This window comes from Pseudophryne corroboree, chromosome 11 (assembly GCF_028390025.1).
Source record: "Pseudophryne corroboree isolate aPseCor3 chromosome 11, aPseCor3.hap2, whole genome shotgun sequence".
In the NCBI taxonomy this organism is placed as follows: Eukaryota; Metazoa; Chordata; class Amphibia; order Anura; family Myobatrachidae; genus Pseudophryne; species Pseudophryne corroboree.
In genome coordinates, this window is record NC_086454.1 from 291,557,585 (window position 1) to 291,576,172 (window position 18,588).

Sequence of the window (18,588 nt, forward strand, 5' to 3'; positions counted from 1 at the left end):
CCCCTGTACCCGTGCACACTTACACACTAGGATTCATTTTTGTCAGGAACCAATTAACCTACTGGTATATTTTTAGAGTGGGAGGAAACTGGAGTACCTGGGGTAAACCCACACAAGTTTGGGGACAATATACAAACTACACACACAGTGTGAATCATCCTCATGACCTCAATACTGTTAGCCAGTAATGCTAACCATTACACCACCCGTATTGTCCTAAATTACAACCACTTTGCTGTAGAAAGAATGCTAAAGGGCCCTACACATTTAGCGATGTCAGCGATTTGGACGATGATCGATCTGATCGTTATCATTCAAATTCACTTGCATTGAAAAACAATGGAAAACCAACCATGAACGGCCACGGGGACGTGCATCGTTCATCATCTGTGCCTCCACGCTAAACGATATGAACAATATCACCCGTGCAACATCGCTAAGTTTGTAGGGCCCATAAAGAATACTACAGCTGTAGCAGAATTTTAATTACTTGATAATCTGCTAAAGGATGCCGGTGATATGTGCCCATGAAAGCTCCCCCTGTACTTGCCTCTGCCTTAATCGTTCAGCCTACTGTTAGAGCACTGGAGATGGCTGGAGTATGACCGCTTTTGCATAGAACACCATTCTATTCTTATATTGAGTATGGGCGGATATCACTTAGACCTTCAATTCATTGTTTAGCCCTAAAGATGCGTACTGTATTTGTGAATGTTACGTTCTGCAGTGCCCTGTCTCAGACAGTCCTATGGTAGCTGTAACAATCCTTTAAGGGTACAATGCTTCCAGTAACATCCTATAGTTGTTTTGCAAGGTGTTTGACCGTATAAACGAGAGTGACAGTTGATTGAGTATTGTCAGGCGTAGATGTCTAGGTGGGTAAATAATACGATCAGGAACGATGGAACACTTTTTAATGTGGATTGGTTGAATTGAAGCACATTTATTGTAAACATGCAAGAAAAGTATGACCGTTATGGCATGGAAAGTGATGGTTATAACTGCAGCAAGTGTGCCATAATTGAGAATATGTCTAGCCGTGTATAGAGTCAGTTCATCATTAGAAAAAACGGCCATGGTTACTTTCTTGTATTCTTAGTGTTTGTGTTTGATAATATCACTGTGTATATAATAGAAACATAAAATAACTGAATATTTATATGTCCTAGGTATCCTTATTGTTAATATAACATATAAGGCATCTTGACTTGGTTATACTGAGTGCTTTCTACAAAGGTATCATCATATCCCATTATTCCATTACACCTGTTAAATATTTACTGCTATATAGTAATACATGGGTATCTAACTGCGTCAGTCTTACAGGATGTCTTTATCGTGCTGCTACTACAGTATATCAATGATTACAGTGATACCAGTTCACTCCTACCCAGCATTCCACAGGACAAGGACATTGTGTGATAAACTTATAGCTAACTAGTCAATAGAAGTCTGACAAAACTTATATGGTGATACCGTATCATATTCTTTCAACTGACGTGTGTTGAGTTCAGTGGCTGTGGAGGCACTGGCTAGTATCAGGCAGATTTATACACATATCAACACGTGAGTTCATGTGGGTATTATGCAAAGGTGCAGTAGTATATACTTTGTTATCCTTTAAATATACAGATGTAGCCAGGTACATCTTTGCTGCAATGCGTATGCACAGGCATACTCAACGCGGGATGCTGCATGGCATACCGGGCTGCGACTACTCATATCCAGCGATCGCACCATTAAAGTCTATGCCGTGTGTGTACACATGTGCGCATCATAGTCACGGGCACACTGGTCGTGCCATCCATGCATCACTGGATGAATGAGTTTGGCTACATCTGAGTGTGTAGTAAGGGTCCTGATGGATCAGGAGGTGGACAGCAAAACTGGTTGTGTGTATATGTGTGTGTGTGTATATGTGTGTGTGTGTGTATATATATATATATATATATATATATATATATATATACACACACACTCCCCACACGCTAGCAGTCATAAATGTATGCATATATAAATACATAGCTATATATATAAATAAATGAACTATTTTGACGGAAAATCTGACTCTGTATTAATCGTTAATCAGGCAGCTTATCTTTACTCTTGCAGTATGCATGTCCATCCATTAGATGGCGCACCAAGACAAATACTACATATCAGAGACTCACTGGTCAGGTTACTTGAAACCTTTCAGTGTTCTGCTGGGTCCACACGGGCCGACTTGTGCCTGTGTGCTAAGCGATGTAGGTTAGCACAGATCGTTCAGCACACATCTCTATACACCGCTATACACATATCTCTATACACCGCTATACACACAGTGATGTGTGCTGAGCGATCTGAGCTATCCAGTGTTCTTTATGCGAGGCGATCTAACTAGATCTTGCCTGTATGCTTGAATGATCTGAGCTGGCGATAGCGACGCGCTGGGCCGCGCATCGCTATGGGGCATACACAGAGTGATTTGTGCTTCATTTCTAAGCGATCTAGTCAGATCGCTTAGAAAATAGGTAAAAACTGCCCCGTCTTTATCCCACATTACTGTATGTTATGTAGCAACAGATCTGGGATCTACAAGATATTTGTTTGACTAACTTAAGGGGGGTGCGCATGTAGCGATGTGTGCTTAAATTATAAGCAATCTGACTAGATTGTTTAGAAAAGAAACATGCATTGCTCTGTGTGTATGCCCCATAGCGATGCACGGCCCCGCGCGTTTGCTATCGCTGACTCTAGATTGGCTCAAATCTAGTCAGATCGCTCACTTCGCTGGGTGAAGAGAGAGCCCCCCCTTGCTCAGCACACATTGCACTGTGTGTTGAGCAGGGAGAGAGATGTGTGCTAAGCGTTCTGTGATAGATCGCTCAGCACGCATCTCCCCGTGTGTACCCCCCTTTAGACCAGACTGTGAGATTGATTGCCCCTTGATTTGTATTTTGTAGTTTACATAACCAGTAATCCTCACTTTTCTATTTATTTATTTTTATCAGTGTTCTTTTTATTATAGTGGTACAATAATGCGGTTTCGAAAGAGATGGAATCTGTTCAAGATTTCCACCAAATCTGAGCAAGCTAGACTAAGGTGATTAGCTGAAAGCAACCCGACTTAGTGACTGCTCTGCAGAGGAACCTAATTGAGGCAGATATCCTAACTGGATGTGGCGCAGGTGAGACTGTGTTTATACCACGTATACCCCTTATCCGCCTGCAGTCTACTGTGTCTGCTTTGCTATAACAATCAACAAGTCTCAGGGACAAACGCCCAGGGCTGCAGGCATAGATCTCAGGATCAGCTGCTTCTCCCATGGTCAGCTTTTATGTGACTTGCTTACGAGTTGGTAGCCCCAACCATTTTATTGTGTTAATCCCTGAAGAAAAATTGTAAATATTGTCTACAAAGATGATGTTCATTCTCGCACCCTGCACCTTTTAAAACCTCTACAGTTCCTCTTTCCTGCCTTGGGTGTTGCTCTCTGCTTTAGTGCTTCTCGGCACACTCTGTTCTGTATCTCAGCATTGAGATTGTTTTTGTGCCCCCTGCTGGGTGTCTTTAGCAATGGCGGTCTATTGGAGGTATGCAATTGTGGCTCCAATCAGATGCCCATTGCTAGTTAAGGCATCTGTGAGTCTAAAAAGCCTGAATGGTCGTCCAAAGTCCGGGTTTGTGCGATTTGGACGGACTTATTAACACATTTTCTCTAACGTCCTAGAGGATGCTGGGGACTCCGTAAGGACCATGGGGTATAGACGGGCTCCGCAGGAGATAGGGCACGTAAAAAGAACTTTGACTATGGCTGTGCACTGGCTCCTCCCTCTATGCCCCTCCTCCAGACCTCAGATCTTGTGCCCAGAGGAGAATGGGTGCACTGCAGAGAGCTCTCCAGAGTTTTCTGTGGTAAAAGAATTTTGTTAGGTTTTTTATTTTCAGGGAGTCCTGTTGGCAGTCCTGTAGGCTCCCTGCATCGTGGGACCAAGGAGAGAGAAGCAGAGCTGGCTTGTCAAGTTGGGCACTGCTTCTAAGGCTACCATTACCATTGGACACCATTAGCTCCAGAGGGAGTCGGAACACAGGTCTCACCTGGGGTTCGTCCCGGAGCCGCGCCGCCGTCCTCCTCACAGATGCCGAAGATAGAAGCCGGATAGAGAAGGCAGAAGACATCTTAGGCGGCAGAAGACATCAGATCTTCATGAGGTACCGCTGCGCGCCATTTCTCCCAGTCACACACACACAGAGCAGCACTGAAGGGTGCAGGGCGCAGGGGGGGGCGCCCTGAGCAGCAATAAACCTTACATTTTGGCACAAATACAGTTGGATTAGACTGCGGAGGCAGTAAATCTATGAACCCCCGCCATTTTATTGAAAAATCACTGGGACCGAAGCCCGCCGTCGGGTGGGCGGGGCTTGATCCACTAACCAGCACCATTTTCTCCACAGAAGCTGCATGAGGAAACGGTGGCTCCCTGGTCTCTCCCCTGCTGAACTCACAGGCTGGAAAAAAGAGGAGGGGGGCACATTAGCGACGCAGTGAGTGGGAATTGGCATAATATATATAAAAAAGCGCTATCTGGACATATATTTTCCAGTGTTTTTAAGCGCTGGTGTGTGCTGGCATACTCTTTCTCTGCCTCCCTTAGCACCTGGTTGGGGTTTTGTCCCCTTATAGGTTAATCCCTGTGTGTGTGTGGGGTGTCGGTACGTGTGTGTCGACATGTCTGAGGCGGAAGGCTTCTCCAAGGAGGAGGTGGAGCAAATGAGTGGTGTGTCCCCGTCGGTTGTGCCGACTCCAGATTGGATGGACATGTGGCATATGTTGAATGCAAGTGTGTGGCATCTTTACATAAAAGGCTTGATAAGGCTGATTTAGGGGGGACATCAGGGGGTCAATCCTCAGATTGGACCGACTCACAGGGCCCGTTGGGGTCTCAAAAGCGTCCCTTAACACAAGACACTACTACCGACACGGATTCTGATTCCAGTGTCGACTATGACGAAGTAAAATTGCACCCTAGGGTGACTAAAACCATTCAGTGTATGATTGTGGCAATAAGGGATGTGTTGCATATTGTGGATGAACCCTTGGTCCCCGACACAAGGGTACACATGTTTAAGGAAAAGAAACAGATTATTAACTTTCCCACATCTCATGAATTAAATGAATTCTTTGGAAAAGCTTGGGAGACTCCGGATAAGAGACCGCAGATCCCCAAAAGAATTTATATGGCATACCCTTTCCCTAGGCAGGACAGGGAGATTTGGGAATCACCCCCCACTGTGGACAAGGCCCTGACGCGCTTGGCCAAAAAAGTGGCGCTACCGTCTCCTGACAAAGCGGCCCTTAAGGACCCTGCAGATCGCAGGCAAGAAACTACCTTAAAGTTGACAGTTCCTGTCAAATGAGATCACAGCAGCAAACAATAGGCCAGCTCAACTTTTCCGCACAGTGGAGATGCTTTGCAAGCCAGCATGCCTGCAGACTGATGAGACCCTTTCCCTAGCAAGATGCAACGAGTTTGCAAACTTCTTTGCAGATAAAATATCCACCATCCGGGCTGGAATATCCACAGTGCCATCAAAGGAGAGCCAAACTACAAAGCCTGCCAATATAAGCTACCTGCCTTCATGGACCAGCTTTGACCCAGTGGATGTAAAGGACACTGCTGAAATTGCTCGGATTTTGCGTCCCACCACCTGTGGCCTGGACCCAGCCTCAACCAAGCTTCTAATAGGTTGTACGGATATAATCGGTCCTGTCTTTGCAAAAATTGTTCAATGCTCTTTGCAGACAGGCATTTTTCCTGGACCCCTAAAGGAAGCAATTGTTAGACCACTTCTTAAAAAACCTAATTTAGATCCCGACTGCATGTCCAACTACAGACCGGTATCAAACCTTCCTTTCCTAGGAAAGGTTATTGAGAAAGTGGTTGCAAATCAACTGGAAACTCGCCTGACAACCCATGATATTTATGATCCATTTCAATCAGGATTCAGGAGAAGACATAGCACTGAAACAGCCCTGGTGTGTGTGTTAAATGATCTTCTGATGGCAAAAGACAGAGGTGACTGTTCAATATTAATCCTTCTGGATCTCTCGGCAGCATTTGATACCGTGGACCACGGGCTTCTGATTGAGCGACTGATACACTTCTGTGGTCTGGATGGCACAGTCCTAAACTGGTTCAAATCATTTCTCACAGGCAGGTCACAGAGAGTATCATCTGGATTATACTCATCACCACCAGTGCCATTGCCATGTGGTGTCCCACAAGGTTCTATACTATCCCCCATGCTTTTTGCAGTATACATGCTCCCATTGGGCGAAATAATCAGGCGCCATGGCCTGGTCTACCACTGCTATGCAGATGATACACAACTGTACTTGTCCTTTGCTCCGGGCACTGATAACCCAGTAGCAACCCTGAATGGCTGTCTAGCTGAACTACAGGAGTGGATGAGCGCCAGTTGGCTGCGACTGAACCCGGATAAAACAGAGGTCCTTATAATACGACCGCAACATCAAAGGACAAGACTGCAGCATAGCCAACCAACTGGACTTACACTCGGGGATTCAGAATTACAGACCAGTGATCATGTGCGGAATCTTGGCGTTGTCCTGGATGATGGCTTGACACTTAAACATCAGATATCAGCCACAATCAAATCCTCATTCTTTCACCTGAGGAACATAGCCAGAATCAAGCACCTAATTCCCTCAGATGATATGCCAAAAGTCATACATGCATTTGTATCATCTCGATTAGACTACTGTAATGCCCTCTACCTTGGTCTACCAGCAAAAGAATTGCAACGCTTACAGCTGGTGCAAAACACAGCTGCCAGGCTGTTAACCAACCAGCCCCGTTCCAGCCACATAACACCCATCCTCTACTCCCTTCACTGGCTGCCTGTAAGATGGCGAATCCTCTTCAAGATTGGCTTACTGAGTTTCAAAGCATTACATGACCAAGGCCCAAGGTACCTGAAACAGCTTCTGATCCCATACTGCCCCACTCGATTACTGCGATCTGTAGATGAAGGACTTTTAGCAGTACCTAGAATCTACCGTAATTCATCTGGGGGTCGAGCTTTTAGTCATGCGGCTCCGACTCTATGGAACTCACTTCCCAGCACAGTGCGAGAGGCCCCAACTATAGAATCCTTCAAAAGTAGACTCAAGACTTTCCTGTTTACTCAAGCATTTCCATAGTGTCTCTTTTAGTATCTTCATGCTTCTGTATTTTATGAAAAATGTACTTCATTATTTTTCTGTACTATATTATGCTGTGTATCTGTTAAGCGCCTTGAGTCCTATTGGAGAAAGAGCGCTATATAAATAAAATTATTATTATTATTATTATAAAGTGTATTTATTCTCATACGGGTGCTGTGCTAAGACCGACAATTGCGTCGGCATGGGTGTGTAGCGCAATTGCAGCTTGGACAGATGAGCTGACAGATCAATTTGATAATATGGATAAGGATACTATATTCCTAACTCTAGCCCATATTAAAGACGCAGTCTTATTTATGAGGGATGCTCAAAGGGACATTGGATTGCTAGCTTCTAGGGTCAATGCCATGTCTGTCTCAGCGAGAAGATCCTTATGGCCTCGCCAATGGACGGGTGATGCGGATTCCAAGAAACATATGGAAGTACTACCCTATAAGGGGGATGTATTGTTTGGGGATGGGCTGACGGACCTGGTTTCCACAGCTACAGCAGGTAAATCAATTTTTTTACCATATATTCCCCAACAGCAAAATAAAGTAACACCCTATCAGATGCAGTCCTTTCGGTCGCACATGTCCAAAAGAGGTTGGGGATCCTCTTTCCTCGCCAGAGGTAAGGGCAGAGGCAAGAGAGCACCTGCTGCGGCAGGTGCCCAGGAACAAAAGTCCTCCCCGGCTGCTCCAAAACCCACAGCATTACGCTGGGGCTCCCCTGAGGGAGTCCGCACCGGTGGGGGCACGTCTTCGACTTTTCAGTCAGGCCTGGGTCAGTTCGGACCTGAATCCCTGGGTGTTGGAAATAGTTTCCCAGCGTTACAAATTGGAATTCGAGGAGGTGACCCCGCGCCGATTTTTCAAATCAGCCCTACCAGCTTCCACATCGGAAAGGGATGTAGTGTTAGCTGCAATTCAAACGCTGTGTATACAGCAAGTGATAATCAAGGTTCCCCTGCACCAGCAGGGAAGAGGTTACTAATCAACCCTATTTGTGGTCCCGAAACCGGACGGTTCGGTCAGACCTATTTTGAATCTGAAATCCCTAAACCTGTACATAAAAAGATTCAAATTCAAAATGGAATCTCTCAGAGCGATAATAGCCAACATGGAGGAGGGGGAGTTTATGGTGTCTCTGGACATAAAGGATGCGTACCTTCATGTCCCCATATATGCCCCCCATCAGGAATACCTGAGATTCGCTGTACAGGATTGTCATTACCAATTTCAGACGTTGCCGTTTGGACTCTCCACGGCCCCGAGGATTTTCACCAAGATAATGGCGGAAATGATGGTGGTCCTGCGCAAGCATGGAGTCACAATTATCCCATACTTGGACAATCTCCTGATAAAAGCGAGATCAAGGGAGAAATTGCTGAGCAGTGTGGCGCTCTCTCTGAGAGTGCTCCAGCAACACGGTTGGATTCTAAATCTACCGAAGTCACAGTTGATTCCGACAACTCGACTACCGTTCCTAGGTATGATACTGGATACGGAACAAATGAAGGTCTTCCTCCCAATAGAGAGAGCCCAAGACATCCAGAACATGGTCAGATACCTGCTAAAACCGAAAAGGGTGTCAGTTCACCAATGCACTCGAGTTCTGGGGAAAATGGTGGCGGCCTACGAGGCCATTCCCTTCGGAAGGTTCCATGCAAGGACTTTTCAATGGGACCTTCTGGACAAGTGGTCCGGGTCCCATCTGCACTTACATCGGAAAATAACTCTGTCCCCAGGGGCCAGGGTGTCTCTCCTGTGGTGGTTGCAAAGTGCTCACCTCCTAGAGGGTCGCAGGTTCGGAATTCAGGATTGGATCCTGGTTACCACGGACGCGAGCCTCCGAGGATGGGGAGCGGTCACACAGGGGAAAAAATTTCAGGGTCTTTGGTCAGACCAGGAGTCCTGTCTACACATCAATGTGTTGGAACTCAGGGCCATTTACAACGGCCTTCGACAAGCAGAGAGTTTTCTTCGAAACCTATCGGTTCTGATTCAATCAGACAATGTCACAGCAGTGGCTCATGTGACCCGCCAAGGCGGGACAAGAAGCAGAGTCGCGATGGCGGAGGCCCAGGGATCCTTCGCTGGGCGGAAAATATTGAAAGCGCTCTGTCGGCTGTCTTCATTCCGGGAGCGGACAACTGGGAAGCAGACTTCCTCAGCAGACACAATCTCCATCCAGGAGAGTGGGGACTTCATCAAGAAGTCTTTGCAGACGTACCACGTCTTTGGGGAACTCCTCAAATAGACATGATGGCGTCACGCCTCAACAAAAAACTTAGGAGGTATTGCGCCAGGTCTCGGGACCCTCAGGCAGTAGCAGTAGACGCTCTGGTAACACCGTGGGTGTTCAAATCGGTCTACGTGTTTCCTCCTCTTCCTCTCATCACAAAAGTGTTGAGGATCATAAGACGAAGAAGAGTACAGACGATACTCGTTGTCCCAGACTGGCCTCGAAGGGCCTGGTACTCAGATCTACAAGAGATGCTCACAGGAGATCCCTGGCCTCTTCCTCTGAGGGAAGACCTGTTGCAGCAGGGGCCCTGTGTATTTCAAGACTTACCGCGGTTACGTTTGACGGCATGGCGGTTGAACGCCGAACCCTAGTGAAAAAGGGGATTCCGGAAGAGGTCATCCCTACTTTAATAAAGGCTAGGAAGGAGGTGACGGTAAAACATTATCACCGTATCTGGCGAAAGTATGTGTCTTGGTGTGAGACCAAGAATGCACCTACGGAAGATTTTCATCTGGGTCGTCTTCTCCACTTCCTACAGACAGGAGTGGATATGGGCCTGAAATTAGGCTCTGTTAAGGTACAGATTTCGGCCCTCTCGATTTTCTTTCAGAAGGAATTGGCTTCTCTTCCAGAAGTCCAGACGTTTGTAAAGGGAGTGCTGCACATCCAGCCCCCTTTTGTGCCTCCAGTGGCACCATGGGACCTGAACGTGGTGTTGCAGTTCCTAAAATCACACTGGTTTGAACCGCTTAACAAGGTTGAGTTGAAATTTCTTACCTGGAAGGTGGTCATGTTGTTGGCCTTAGCATCAGCAAGGCGAGTGTCAGAATTGGCGGCTTTGTCACACAAGAGCCCCTACTTGATTTTTCATGTGGATCGAGCTGAATTGAGGACACGTCCGTAATTTTTGCCTAAAGTGGTTTCTTCGTTCCATATGAATCAACCTATTGTGGTGCCTGTGGCTACAAGTGACCTGGAGGATTCCAGATCCCTGGACGTAGTCAGGGCCTTAAAAATTTATGTAGCAAGGACGGCTAGAATTAGGAAAACAGAGGCTCTGTTTGTCCTATATGCGGCCAATAAGATTGGCGCACCTGCTTCGAAGCAGACTATTGCTTGCTGGATCTGTAATACGATTCAGCAGGCTCACTCTACGGCTGGATTGCCGGTACCAAATTCGGTTAAGGCCCATTCCACTAGGAAGGTGGGCTCTTCTTGGGCGGCTGCCCGAGGAGTCTCGGCATTACAACTTTGCCGAGCGGCGACTTGGTCGGGGTCAAACACTTGTGCTAAATTCTACAAGTTTGATACCCTGGCTGATGAGGACCTAGCGTTTGCTCAGTCGGTGCTGCAGAGTCATACGCACTCTCCCGCCCGATTGGATGCTTTGGTATAAACCCCATGGTCCTTACGGAGTCCCCAGCATCCTCTAGGACGTAAGAGAAAATAAGATTTTAAACCTACCGGTAAATCTATTTCTCCTAGTCCGTAGAGGATGCTGGGCGCCCGTCCCAGTGCGGAAACTCTGCAAGACTTGTATATAGTTGTTGCTTACATAAGGGTTATGTTACAGTTGACATCGGTCTTGGACCGTTACTGTCGTTTGTTCATACTGTTAACTGGTTATGTATGTTCCAAGTTACATGGTATGATTGGTGTGGGCTGGTATGAATCTTGCCCTTGGATTGCTAAATCCTGCCTTGTATTGTCCATCTCCTCTGGGCACAGTTCTCTAACTGAGGTCTGGAGGAGGGGCATAGAGGGAGGAGCCAGTGCACACCCATAGTCAAAGATCTTTTTAGGTGCCCTATCTCCTGCGGAGCCCGTCTATACCCCATGGTCCTTACGGAGTCCCCAGCATTCTCTACGGACTAGGAGAAATAGATTTACCGGTAGGTTTAAAATCTTATTTTTTCTTGCACCTCAAGGGGGGATGTGTTTGCCATGGCTATTAGGTATCTATCGGAGCAGCAAGTGAATAGCTCTGATAAACGCCCATGCCTTCAAATGGCTAGCTGGTGGCACACTCCATAATTGAATCAGCCTTTTAGTGATCATTGGGCCTAATTCATACCCGATTACAGCAACAAATTTGTTCTCTAATGTGTGTGTGTGTGTGTGTGTGTGTGTGTGTGTGTGTGTGTGTGTGTGTGTGTGTGGGGCAGATATAACATGTGCAGAGAGAGTTAGATTTGGGTGGGGTGTATTCAAACTGAAATCTAAATTGCAGTGTAAAAATAAAGCAGCCAGTATTTACCCTGCACAAAAACAGAATAACCCACAAAAATATAACTCTCTCTGCACATGTTATGTCTGCCCTCCTGCAGTGCACATGGTTTTGCCCATTAGAGAACAAATTTGCTGCTATGATCAGGTCTGAATTAGGCCCATTGTCTACAATATAAAATATACATAAGGAGACTTGAGTATATTAAAACTCCTTGCAAATACAAAAACCCCTTATGTGCTGAAGGCAGGTAACACCAGTCTAAGCTCTGTAAAGGAGATAGTCTTTATTACTTCAGGAATCAGGTTACACTAGTGTTCATTCTAGCACCCTGCACCTAATCATTGAGGAGGACATATATTCATTTTTAAGGGCAACATTTTATATGTGATTGATCGCTGTAGCTACAATAGCACGTTTCAAATTTTGCCCTTCAAAATTAAAATATATACCATCACTGATTTAGGTGTAGGGTGCTAGAATTAACACTATTACACTATAGTTCATAACCTATGCAAATTGTACAACGGGCTCCAGTGACCATTCTAAATATGCAGTAAATTGCAGATACCTTGCACACGGTTGCTCTTTGTTTCATTTATGAGAAGAGATAGACTAGTCTGAATGTGATGAACATGTCTCTTTGTCCCCCTTGCCCAGCCCTAGCAGCCACTTACCAGCACATTCCCCTGCATTTTTAACCATGTTGATCATCAGCTTCTCCTTCATGTTGGCTGCTCCTGGTTGTCTCCTGGCGAACTTCCTCGATAGGTCACCTGACACTGCATCACGCCATGCCCACCTCAGTGAAACTGATCTTATAGCTGCCTCCCCCTTCCCTTATGTTTTTTTTTCCGTCAGTATTATTGGCCACACCCCCAGCTCCAAGCAGTTTCTGACTATGAGGGGAAAGCTCTTGGCTGCCTCACCTCTTGTCTCTCCCTGGCAGTCCCTGTATTTCCTGCGGAGCTCTGCAAATTTGGTGACTTTTGACTCTAAAAAGGATTAGATTAATACAAAGATATTTTTTATAAATTATAAATACCTAATTTGTATTATTCTAATAGTTTATATAGTCAAAACTCTGGATTATACTGGAGTAAGACAAGTGATGCTGTGCCTACCTACCCTGACCGCACATCTGATTATTTTTTTTTACAGATTTCCATTCCTAATATTAACATTTCCTTATATAGCACCAGTATATTTTATTGCACTTTACAATTGTGAACAAAATGCTAATAACGCAGAACTAAGTAATAATAGACAAACTAGGTCGGAGGGCCCTGCTCACATAAGTTTGATTTTAAGTTTACAACCATTTTAATTTCTTTTGGCAAAATATTACAGCTACAGTGTCAGGCCTGGGTGTTTTTGTGAATCCGTTAACCCGGAACCAACCACAGGTGTAGGTGCTGGGCTATGAAGAAAGCAGGGAGGACGAAGAAAGTTCCGATTCATATATTTATTCAAAATAATAATTCAGTAAAGGGTTAACTGACAAGTTGGTAATCATCATATTATACTGAAGTATTGCAGGAATAATATGCAAGAGAAAACTCAAAAATAAATAAAAGAAATGTTCATGGAAACATGCAAAACAAGCTGATGAATAAATGTTGGATTGTCCAAATATAAACAAGCTTTGATGCAGAACTGCAGAATGTGATTAACTGGATAATGCAGACATGAAGAGATAACTGTAAGGATTTGCAATGGAGTTTTGAGAGTTAACTGAGAGACTGTGAAGAATTATCCTTGTTATGACAACATAGCAAATATAAACAAACTTTGATGCTGAACTGTAGAATGTTATTAACTGGATAATGCAGACATGAAGAGATAACTGTAAGGATTTGCAATGGAGTTTTGAGAGTTAACTGAGAGACTGTGAAGAATTATCCTTGTAATGACAACATAGCAAAAAGTACTGAATTGGGTTACTTGCGGGTTCCGGAGATCACTGTGAAACTGTAGTAGAAGACAAGGTGATGAATGGGTTAAATGCAGAGTTGAACAAACGAACAGCTGAGAGAAATGAGATCCTGCAGACTTTGTAGGATAGGCAGACTGACAAGGTAACCTCATGCAGGACACTGGGAATCCAAGTATTTCCAATAGGTGTGCAATTGACTGATAGCACAATGGAGAGCCGGTAGATCTTTGGCAGTGAAGGCTGCAAACGGACCTCTGGGAACGGAGGCGATATCTGGACCACGGGAATCACACAGGAATGCACGGAGAGAGTTCAGAGCTAGAGCACAGCTTTGATACAACAAAGCACTGGCCCAGAGTAACATAATCCCAGCCTACTTAAAGGCAGCACAAGCACGGGATTGGCTTACACCTGCCCACAGGTGTTTTCACAAGTGCTCTGTATTAGCTATTTGGTCTCCAACATGGCCACCTCCTATACAGCAGACACACCGCAGTGCCTTAGGCCATTTGGTCCCCGCACTCACAGTTCCCAGACTCTGCATCACCTGTGCCATTGATCACGCCGTGTCCCCACACGGGCGCACAGCACCGCAAGCAACCGCACTGGCAATGGATGAACCCCAGAACCCGCAGAGGTGAGAGACCGGTTCGTGACAGTACCCCCTCTTCTACGGGTGGTCTCCGAACACCTTTGAACCTTGTCAGGATTTTTGGAGAAGTATTTCTGTACCAGTCTTGGAGCATGAACATCTTCAGAGAAAACCCAGGATCTCTCCTCCGGACCGTAACCCTTCCAGTCGACCAGAAACTGTAAACGACCATATCGGGAACGTGAGTCCACAATCTCTTTAACTTCAAATTCCTCATTCTGCAAAGAGTGAACTTTAGGAGATTTGGACTGGGTAGTACGGAACTTATTGAGAATCAAAAGGCTTCAGTAAAGATGTATGAAAGGCGTTAGGAATTCTCAAAGACGGTGGCAATTTGACTTTGTATGACACAAAGTTGAGTACCTTTACAATGGGAAATGGACCAATAAACCTGAGAGCAAATTTCTTAGAAGGAACTTTGAACTTGAGATTGCGCGTAGAAATCCAAACTTGGTCTCCCACTTAGTAATTCGGTACAGCTTTACGTTTTCTATCTGCAAAAGATTTATAACGAGTGGAAGTTTTGACCAAGGACTTACGTACACAACTCCAGATGCTAGATAGACGTTGAAGCTCTTGATCTGCTGCTGGAACCTCTAGGGCTGGCAAAGGATGAAACTCTGGTGGAGAACTTCTTGGACTCTTATGTTGGGCACATTTAGGACATGCTGCTATAAACTCTTGGACATCGGCTTTGAGACGTGGCCACCAATAAGACTGTTGAATAAATTCGAGAGTCTTTAGAACCCCATGATGACCCATGAAGGAAGAGGAGTGAGCCCAGGTAAGCAGCCGTTTTCGGAGACTTGTGGCAACAAAGGTCTTGCCAGGCGGAGGAACTGGAGAGGTTCGAGTCATTAAAAAGGACGTAGGATTCACAATGGCTTGATTCGTGGTAGCATCATTTAATTCAGAAGAAGCAAAGGGCCGGGAAAGGGCATCTGCCTTTTTGTTCTGAGACCCTGGACGATAGGTGAGTTTGAAATCAAATCGTGAGAAGAAAAGCGCCCATCGAGCTTGTCGTGGATTCAAACACTGAGCTGACTGCAGATATAGAAGATTCTTATGATCAGTATAAACTGTAATGCGATGTTGAGCTCCTTCTAGAAGGTATCTCCACTCCTCAAATGCCAACTTGATGGCAAGTAACTCTTGGTCACCGATTGCATAATTACGTTCTGCCGGGAGGAACTTACGGGAGAAATATCCGCAGGGATGGACCTTTTTATCTTCAAAGACTTGTGACAACACAGCTCCTACTGCTTCTGTAGATGCATGCACCTCTAATAGAAAGGGACGATTCAACTCAGGCTGTCGAAGAATGGGGGCTGACACAAAGGCTTGCTTTAAATCAGAGAAGGCTTTGATTGCTTCAGAAGACCAGTTCGTAGGATTTGCTCCCTTGCGAGTTAGGGCTGTGATAGGAGCAGCTAACGTAGAATAATTCTTAATGAATCTCCTATAGAAATTAGCAAAGCCAAGAAATCGCTGAATCCCCTTGAGAGTTGTAGGAGTGGACCAATCCCGGATAGCTCGCGTCTCTGGGATGGATAGCGGATGAATTTGTCCCCTAGGAGGGGTCTTGCCCGGAACCAGGACGACTGGGCAGTCCCATTCACTATGAGGAGGTAGAGAGTCTGCTGCTTGCTTACTGGAAACATCCGCAAGGGATTGATACACCGGAGGTAGATCGGAAAGGCTAATTGACCGAAGAGGTACAATTGCAGCTACACAGTCCTTGGTACAAGATTTACCCCATGAAAGGACTTCCATGGTTTGCCAATTGAGTTGAGGATTATGTTTCTGCAGCCAAGGTAAACCAAGTATCACATCTTGAGAGGCTTTGGGAATCACGTAGAAGGAGAGGTATTCGGAATGGAGCTCACCAACTTTCATCTTGAGACATACGGTTCGATGAGTAATTATACCATCTGGAATTCGACTTCCATCCACTGCTGTAACGGCAACTGCTGCTTCCAGAGGCATGGTTCGAACTTTAGACCGCATGACAAAGGCTGAGGAGATGAAGTTCTCGGCTGCCCCGGAATCTAGGAGAGCTGAAACTTTCACTGTAGAACTTGGAACTTCTAATTGAATAGACAAGGTCGGCTCTTTCCCAGAACGTGATTCTAGAGTAACTCCTAGCTTAACCTCTCTTGAATAAGCTAGGAGGCGAGAGTTTCCCGGTCGGAGTTTGCAGAATTTAACTAAATGTTCGGAGGACCCACAGTACATGCAGAGGTTACCCTGTCGACGACGAAGTCGTTCCTCCTCTGTGAGGCGAGAGCGCCCAATCTGCATAGGTTCTTCAGTCATTACTGGAGACTGTGATGAAGAATCTTGTCGAGGTCTAGGATGATCACGTGGACTGGATCGCTCTGCCCTGGATTTCTCTAAACATCGCTCCCTGTGACGTAGGTCAAATTTGTTACAGAGAGAAATCAATTCATCCAGTTTAATTGGCACATCCCGGATAGTTAAATCATCCTTGATTCTCTCTGAAAGTCCATTCCAAAACGCGGCGATCAGGGCCTCCTCATTCCAGTTTAACTCTGAAGACAACGTGCGAAACTGAATAATATATTGACTGACAGGACGTAAACCTTGACGTAGACGGAGAATCTCCAAGGATGCTGAGGTGGTCCTGCCTGGTTCGTCAAAGATTCTCCGGAAGGAAGATACGAACTCTTTGTAATTAGAGAGGATAGGATCACCTCTCTCCCATAATGGTGATGCCCACTCCAGAGCCTGACCGGAGAGGAGGGCAATAATATATGCAACTTTAGAACGAGCTGATGGGAAACTGGAGGACAACAGTTCGAACTGGATCTCGCATTGATTCAGGAATCCTCTGCAAAGTTTTGGGGTTCCGTCAAACTTACTCGGAGAGGGTAACTGCAAGCGGGACGTAGGTAGCGTCACAGGAGAAGCTGTAGTGGTAACTGGGACATCCAGGGTTGGACTCTGGACTTGGAACGTTTTAATAGCCGTATGAAGAGTCTCTAAACGGTCTGCCATAGTTTGCATAAACTGCACTATTTGTGTCTGTATAGACTCCTGATTTTCCAGACGGGAAAGGATATCTGACGTAGCACCGCCTCCTGCGAATTGGTCACTTGACGGATCCATGTGGCCAGTGCTTACTGTCAGGCCCGGGTGTTTTTGTGAATCCGTTAACCCGGAACCAACCACAGGTGTAGGTGCTGGGCTATGAAGAAAGCAGGGAGGACGAAGAAAGTTCCGATTCATATATTTATTCAAAATAATAATTCAGTAAAGGGTTAACTGACAAGTTGGTAATCATCATATTATACTGAAGTATTGCAGGAATAATATGCAAGAGAAAACTCAAAAATAAATAAAAGAAATGTTCATGGAAACATATGCAAAACAAGCTGATGAATAAATGTTGGATTGTCCAAATATAAACAAGCTTTGATGCAGAACTGCAGAATGTGATTAACTGGATAATGCAGACATGAAGAGATAACTGTAAGGATTTGCAATGGAGTTTTGAGAGTTAACTGAGAGACTGTGAAGAATTATCCTTGTTATGACAACATAGCAAATATAAACAAACTTTGATGCTGAACTGTAGAATGTTATTAACTGGATAATGCAGACATGAAGAGATAACTGTAAGGATTTGCAATGGAGTTTTGAGAGTTAACTGAGAGACTGTGAAGAATTATCCTTGTAATGACAACATAGCAAAAAGTACTGAATTGGGTTACTTGCGGGTTCCGGAGATCACTGTGAAACTGTAGTAGAAGACAAGGTGATGAATGGGTTAAATGCAGAGTTGAACAAACGAACAGCTGAGAGAAATGAGATCCTGCAGACTTTGTAGGATAGGCAGACTGACAAGGTAACCTCATGCAGGACACTGGGAATCCAAGTATTTCCAATAGGTGTGCAATTGACTGATAGCACAATGGAGAGCCGGTAGATCTTTGGCAGTGAAGGCTGCAAACGGACCTCTGGGAACGGAGGCGATATCTGGACCACGGGAATCACACAGGAATGCACGGAGAGAGTTCAGAGCTAGAGCACAGCTTTGATACAACAAAGCACTGGCCCAGAGTAACATAATCCCAGCCTACTTAAAGGCAGCACAAGCACGGGATTGGCTTACACCTGCCCACAGGTGTTTTCACAAGTGCTCTGTATTAGCTATTTGGTCTCCAACATGGCCACCTCCTATACAGCAGACACACCGCAGTGCCTTAGGCCATTTGGTCCCCGCACTCACAGTTCCCAGACTCTGCATCACCTGTGCCATTGATCACGCCGTGTCCCCACACGGGCGCAC

The 18,588-nt window shown here is 45.5% G+C and overlaps 1 protein-coding gene across 7 annotated transcripts in view; it reads left to right on the plus strand.

The window, feature by feature from the left end:
• NFAT5 (nuclear factor of activated T cells 5) overlaps positions 1 to 18,588 on the plus strand; it is a 221,864-nt gene that overhangs the window by 53,163 nt on the left and 150,113 nt on the right. For 2 of the 7 annotated variants that reach the window (XM_063945455.1, XM_063945456.1), the window contains exon 1: positions 3,017 to 3,170. The exons of the other annotated variants lie outside the window; for them this stretch is intronic. The gene's annotated coding sequence lies outside the window, so the exon portion shown is untranslated. Of the gene's footprint in view, positions 1 to 3,016; positions 3,171 to 18,588 lie in introns of those variants that run through there. 7 annotated transcript variants of the gene reach the window in all.